This window comes from Leuciscus leuciscus (genome assembly GCF_965113295.1).
Source record: "Leuciscus leuciscus genome assembly, chromosome: 24".
Classification (NCBI taxonomy): domain Eukaryota; kingdom Metazoa; phylum Chordata; class Actinopteri; order Cypriniformes; family Leuciscidae; genus Leuciscus; species Leuciscus leuciscus.
Window position 1 is genome coordinate 1046843 of NC_138723.1, and position 7500 is coordinate 1054342.

Genomic DNA, 7500 nt, shown 5'->3' on the forward strand with positions numbered 1-7500 from the left:
AAACAGTTTCAATCCCCAGTCCCGATCACGAGCGGGGTTCAGCGGGTTACCCGCGCCTCTCGGCGCAGGGTAGGCACACGCTGATCCGCCCATTGTGGCGCGCGTGCAGCCCCGGACATCTAAGGGCATCACAGACCTGTTATTGCTCCATCTCGCGTGGCTGAACGCCACTTGTCCCTCTAAGAAGTTGGACGCCGACCGCTCGGGGCCGCGTAACTAGTTAGCATGCCGGAGTCTCGTTCGTTATCGGAATGAACCAGACAAATCGCTCCACCAACTAAGAACGGCCATGCACCACCACCCACAGAATCGAGAAAGAGCTATCAATCTGTCAATCCTTTCCGTGTCCGGGCCGGGTGAGCTTTCCCGTGTTGAGTCAAATTAAGCCGCAGGCTCCACTCCTGGTGGTGCCCTTCCGTCAATTCCTTTAAGTTTCAGCTTTGCAACCATACTCCCCCCGGAACCCAAAGACTCGTGGTTTCCCGCACGCTGCCCGGCGGGTCATGGGAATAACGCCGCCGGATCGCGGGTCGGCATCGTTTACGGTCGGAACTACGACGGTATCTGATCGTCTTCGAACCTCCGACTTTCGTTCTTGATTAATGAAAACATTCTTGGCAAATGCTTTCGCTCTCGTCCGTCTTGCGCCGGTCCAAGAATTTCACCTCTAGCGGCGCAATACGAATGCCCCCGGCCGTCCCTCTCAATCATGGCCCCGGGTTCCAGAAACCCACAAAATAGAACCGGAGTCCTATTCCATTATTCCTAGCTGCGGTATTCAGCGGCGACGGGCGGCCTGCTTTGAACACTCTAATTTTTTCAAAGTAAACGCTTCGGGCCCCGAGGACCGGACACCCAGTTAAGGGCATCCGGGGGGCGCCGTGAGGCAGGGGTCCGGGACAGGCGGTGGCTCGCCTCGCGGCGGACCGCCGGCCCGCTCCCGAGATCCAACTACGAGCTTTTTAACTGCAGCAACTTTAGTATACGCTATTGGAGCTGGAATTACCGCGGCTGCTGGCACCAGACTTGCCCTCCAATGGGTCCTCGCCCATGGGTTTAGGATACGCTCATTCCAATTACAGGGCCTCGAAAGAGACCTGTATTGTTATTTTTCGTCACTACCTCTCCGTGTCGGAAATGGGTAATTTGCGCGCCTGCTGCCTTCCTTGGATGTGGTAGCCGTTTCTCAGGCTCCCTCTCCGGAATCGAACCCTGATTCCCCGTTACCCGTGGTCACCATGGTAGGCGCCGAATGTACCATCGAAAGTTGATAGGGCAGACATTCGAATGAGTCGTCGCCGCCGCAGAGGGCGCGCGATCGGCCCGAGGTTATCTAGAGTCACCAAAGCGGCCGGGGCGGCCGGAGCCGACCCCGGATGGGTTTTGGATCTGATAAATGCACGCGTCCCCGACCCCCCGAGGGGAGCCGGGTCGGCGCTCGTTTGCATGTATTAGCTCTGGAATTGCCACAGTTATCCAAGTAGCGGGTGGAGCGATCAAAGGAACCATAACTGATTTAATGAGCCATTCGCAGTTTCACTGTACCGACCGTGTGCACTTAGACCTGCATGGCTTAATCTTTGAGACAAGCATATGCTACTGGCAGGATCAACCAGGTAAGCGCCCTTTGGAAGGAGAACCGCGACGACGCTGGCTTCCTACACACGGGTCTCGCTCCGCTCGGGGCCCCCGGGGGGGCTCGAAGACGGCGCGGCCGCTCATAGGTGCGCGTGCGGAACCCTCCTCCGCGGGGGGCAGAGGGGGTGGGTGGCCGCTGGGTCGAGGCCGTAACCGGGAAGGGTGCTTTTCAGGCGGGGAGGCGCGGGGCGAAGGTCGGCTCGAAGACCGGAGAGAGGGTGTTCCCAACCGGTCCGAACCTTCCCACGCGCCCACGTCCTCCGCCACCGTGGCGGACATTCGTTCCAGACGGGCCGTCTGAGTCTCCCGAGGTCGACGCGGCCTGCTTTCCCCGGAGGGAGGCCGCGTCTAGAGTCGACACGCAAGACGGGGAGGAGCAAGCTGCCCAGAGCGGTCTTTCGACCGGGCAGGGGCCATCCCCAGGCGCGTCCGAAGTTCCAATCGACCAGGCAACCCCCACCGAGTGACGGGCCCCGGAGGAGGGGGTGCGCTCCTCCGGGCCCCGCAGGCAACCCGGAGGCGCCTGTTCTTACGGGAAGTCCGTTACCTTGTCCGAGCGGGGCGGTTGTCCCCTTCTCGACAAAACCCCGAAGGTCCGTTTTAGGACCGTCTTTGCTCCGACGGGAGCTCCGTCGCACGGACCGATTCGACCGCGCCCGAGTCTGAGGCGCCCTCCCTGGGTGTCGGCCAGGGAGGCGGGTCCCCGTGGGGATCTCGTTTGACCGCATTTTTCCGGACTCTGTCCGTTTTTTTCGGAGGTGGACTTTTTTTCCCTCCAGGACGCCTTTCTGCCCTCTCACTTTGTCCGAGCGGAGCGTTTGTCCCCTCCTCGACAAAACCCCCAAGGTCCGTTTTAGGACCGTCTTTGCTCCGACGGGAGCTCCGTCACGGCAGACGGATTCGATCGTGCCCGACACCGAGGCGCTCTCCCTGGTCGCCAGCCAGGGAGCCGCGCGTCTGTGGGAATCTGTTTGGACCGCCTCGTTTCGGACTCTGTCCGTTTTTTTCGGAGGTGGCCTTTCCTCCGAGGCGCCTTCGACGCCGCTCACCTCACCCCAGATAAGGCATCCTCCCCAGGATGTAGGTAACCCCGAACCGCACTTTCTCCAGGGGTGTGTCTCAAGCCCCTGGAGTCGTTTCGCCATTTACCCAGACCGACCGTTCGACAAGCATATGGTTGATTTACCTCGGGGATCGACCGAGGAGCCCCGGACGGACGAGCGAACCGCCACGCGCCGGCTTCCTACACACGGGTCTCGCTCCGCTCGGGCCTGGGCTCGAGACGGCACGGCCGCTCATAGGGGCGCGTGAGGAACCCCTCCGCCGAGGGGGGGGGAGGCCTCTGGATCGAGGCCGTAACCGGGAAGGGTGCTTTCGAAGCGAGGGAGGCGCAGGGCGAAGTTCGGCTCCGAGACGTGCTGGCGGGGTGGGGGCCCCCAAGGCAGCCCCACCAACCGTTCCAAGCCTCCCGACGCACACCGCGGCCGCCCCTGCTGCGGACATCCGTTTCAGACGGGCCAGCTGAGTCTCCCGAGGTCGACGCGGCCTGCTTTCCCCGGAGGGAGGCCGCGTCTAGAGTCGACGCGCAAATCGGGGAGGAGCAAGCTGCCCATAGCGGTCTCTCGACCGGGCAGTGGCCGTCCCCAGGCGCGTCCAAAGTTCCAATCGACCAGGCAACCCCTGAGTGACGGGCCCGGAGGAGGGGGTGCGCTCCTCCGTGCCCCGCAGGCAACCCGGGGGCGCCTGTTTTCCGTTACCTTCTTCCTGGGGATCCGAGTTTTAACCGGATGACGGGGGGTGGGGGGGGTGGGGGTATGCGTTTACTGGAAGTCTCTTTTGCCACTCTCTCTGGGCTGAGTCAGGCCCATCGTTTTCCCCAACCGTTGGACCGACCACCACGGTTCTCTGGTCTGGATTTTGTACCCACTCTGAGTGCCTCCAACTGCTCTTCCCCTCCTCCATACAGGCCCGAAGGTCCGTTTTAGGACCGACTTGGCTCCAGGCGGAGCTCCGGTAGGCACGCGCCGAACTGTCTGTGACCGGGACCGAGGCACCCTCCCTGGGCTGGCCAGGGTAGGGCTGAGAGCATGGAGCTCTGAACCCACCTCACATTTATGGACTTTGTCATTTCTTTGAATTTGACCCCCAGAGTCAATTGGGTGGGTCATTTGAGCTTGATTCGTTTCCCAGGAAGGCTGCCTCCTGCCTGGGACGCACTTTTCAGAAAACCAGCCTGTCATTTCCTGGAGGTTTCGTACTTCCAGAGATCCACCACGGGTGGAGATTGAACTCTCTACTCTCCCCAGCCAGAGTGCCCTTTGGCTGGGCCGGCTTTCTCCTGGAGGCCCTCTCCCCTCCAGGACTTCCAGAGCTCCACCGCGCGCGCACGGTGTAAACTGGACTTTATACCCGACCAGGGCAACTCTTAGTGGGACTCACGACGGTCTGATGAGGGCGGGCGGGTGTGTGCCTCCAACTGCTCTTCCCCTCCTCCATACAGGCCCGAAGGTCCGTTTTAGGACCGACTTGGCTCCAGGCGGAGCTCCGGTAGGCACGCGCCGAACTGTCTGTGACCGGGACCGAGGCACCCTCCCTGGGCTGGCCAGGGTAGGGCTGAGAGCATGGAGCTCTGAACCCACCTCACATTTATGGACTTTGTCATTTCTTTGAATTTGACCCCCAGAGTCAATTGGGTGGGTCATTTGAGCTTGATTCGTTTCCCAGGAAGGCTGCCTCCTGCCTGGGACGCACTTTTCAGAAAACCAGCCTGTCATTTCCTGGAGGTTTCGTACTTCCAGAGATCAACCACGGGTGGAGATTGAACTCTCTACTCTCCCCAGCCAGAGTGCCCTTTGGCTGGGCCGGCTTTCTCCTGGAGGCCCTCTCCCCTCCAGGACTTCCAGAGCTCCACCGCGCGCGCACGGTGTAAACTGGACTTTATACCCGACCAGGGCAACTCTTAGTGGGACTCACGACGGTCTGATGAGGGCGGGCGGGTGTGTGCCTCCAACTGCTCTTCCCCTCCTCCATACAGGCCCGAAGGTCCGTTTTAGGACCGACTTGGCTCCAGGCGGAGCTCCGGTAGGCACGCGCCGAACTGTCTGTGACCGGGACCGAGGCACCCTCCCCGGGCTGGCCAGGGTAGGGCTGAGAGCATGGAGCTCTGAACCCACCTCACATTTATGGACTTTGTCATTTCTTCGAATTTGACCCCCAGAGTCAATTGGGTGGGTCATTTGAGCTTGATTCGTTTCCCAGGGAGGCTGCAACCTGCCTGGGACGCACTTTTCAGAAAACCAGCCTGTCATTTCCTGGAGGTTTCGTACTTCCAGAGATCCACCACGGGTGGAGATTGAACTCTCTACTCTCCCCAGCCAGAGTGCCCCCTGGCTGGGCCAGCTTTCTCCTGGAGGCCCTCTCCCCTCCAGGACTTCCAGAGCTCCACCGCGCGCGCACGGTGTAAACTGGACTTTATACCCGACCAGGGGCAACTCTTAGTGGGACTCGCGACGGTCTGATGAGGGGGCGGGCGGGTGTGTGCCTCCAACTGCTCTTCCCCTCCTCCATACATGCCCGAAGGTCCGTTTTAGGACCGTCTTCGCACCAGGCGGAGCACCAGGGGTGGCGGGCAAATCTGACTCTGACCCAGGACGGGCCACCCTCCCTGGGACGGCCAGGGAGCTCCGAGAGCATGGAGCTTTGAACCCACTGCAAATTTTGGGACTCTGTCATTTTTTGAGAGCTCGGCACCAGAGTCCCTCTCTCCATGGGCTTTCGGGCTTTATTCGTGCCCAGGAAGGCCGCTCCACCCTCCTCCATACATGCCCGAAGGTCCGTTTTAGGACCGTCTTCGCTCCAGGCGGAGCTCCGGGGTGGCGGGCAAATCTGACTCTGACCCAGGACGGGCCACCCTCCCTGGGACGGCCAGGGAGCTCCGAGAGCATGGAGCTTTGAACCCACTGCAAATTTTGGGACTCTGTCATTTTTTGAGAGCTCGGCACCAGAGTCCCTCTCTCCATGGGCTTTCGGGCTTTATTCGTGCCCAGGAAGGCCGCTCCACCCTCCTCCATACATGCCCGAAGGTCCGTTTTAGGACCGTCTTCGCTCCAGGCGGAGCTCCGGGGTGGCGGGCAAATCTGACTCTGACCCAGGACGGGCCACCCTCCCTGGGCCGGCCAGGGAGCTCCGAGAGCATGGAGCTTTGAACCCACTGCAAATTTTGGGACTCTGTCATTTTTTGAAAGCTTGGCACCAGAGTCCCTCTCTCCATGGGCTTTCGGGCTTTATTCGTGCCCAGGAAGGCCGCTCCACCCTCCTCCATACATGCCCGAAGGTCCGTTTTAGGACCGTCTTCGCTCCAGGCGGAGCTCCGGGGTGGCGGGCAAATCTGACTCTGACCCAGGACGGGCCACCCTCCCTGGGCCGGCCAGGGAGCTCCGAGAGCATGGAGCTTTGAACCCACTGCAAATTTTGGGACTCTGTCATTTTTTGAGAGCTCGGCACCAGAGTCCCTCTCTCCATGGGCTTTCGGGCTTTATTCGTGCCCAGGAAGGCCGCTCCACCCTCCTCCATACATGCCCGAAGGTCCGTTTTAGGACCGTCTTCGCTCCAGGCGGAGCTCCGGGGTGGCGGGCAAATCTGACTCTGACCCAGGACGGGCTACCCTCCCTGGGCCGGCCAGGGAGCTCCGAGAGCATGGAGCTTTGAACCCACTGCAAATTTTGGGACTCTGTCATTTTTTGAAAGCTTGGCACCAGAGTCCCTCTCTCCATGGGCTTTCGGGCTTTATTCGTGCCCAGGAAGGCCGCTCCACCCTCCTCCATACATGCCCGAAGGTCCGTTTTAGGACCGTCTTCGCTCCAGGCGGAGCTCCGGGGTGGCGGGCAAATCTGACTCTGACCCAGGACGGGCCACCCTCCCTGGGCCGGCCAGGGAGCTCCGAGAGCATGGAGCTTTGAACCTACTGCAAATTTTGGGACTCTGTCATTTTTTGAGAGCTCGGCACCAGAGTCCCTCTCTCCATGGGCTTTCGGGCTTTATTCGTGCCCAGGAAGGTCGCTCCACCCTCCTCCATACATGCCCGAAGGTCCGTTTTAGGACCGTCTTCGCTCCAGGCGGAGCTCCGGGGTGGCGGGCAAATCTGACTCTGACCCAGGACGGGCCACCCTCCCTGGGCCGGCCAGGGAGCTCCGAGAGCATGGAGCTTTGAACCCACTGCAAATTTTGGGACTCTGTCATTTTTTGAGAGCTCGGCACCAGAGTCCCTCTCTCCATGGGCTTTCGGGCTTTATTCGTGCCCAGGAAGGCCGCTCCACCCTCCTCCATACATGCCCGAAGGTCCGTTTTAGGACCGTCTTCGCTCCAGGCGGAGCTCCGGGGTGGCGGGCAAATCTGACTCTGACCCAGGACGGGCCACCCTCCCTGGGCCGGCCAGGGAGCTCCGAGAGCATGGAGCTTTGAACCCACTGCAAATTTTGGGACTCTGTCATTTTTTGAAAGCTTGGCACCAGAGTCCCTCTCTCCATGGGCTTTCGGGCTTTATTCGTGCCCAGGAAGGCCGCTCCACCCTCCTCCATACATGCCCGAAGGTCCGTTTTAGGACCGTCTTCGCTCCAGGCGGAGCTCCGGGGTGGCGGGCAAATCTGACTCTGACCCAGGACGGGCCACCCTCCCTGGGCCGGCCAGGGAGCTCCGAGAGCATGGAGCTTTGAACCCACTGCAAATTTTGGGACTCTGTCATTTTTTGAGAGCTCGGCACCAGAGTCCCTCTCTCCATGGGCTTTCGGGCTTTATTCGTGCCCAGGAAGGTCGCTCCACCCTCCTCCATACATGCCCGAAGGTCCGTTTTAGGACCGTCTTCGC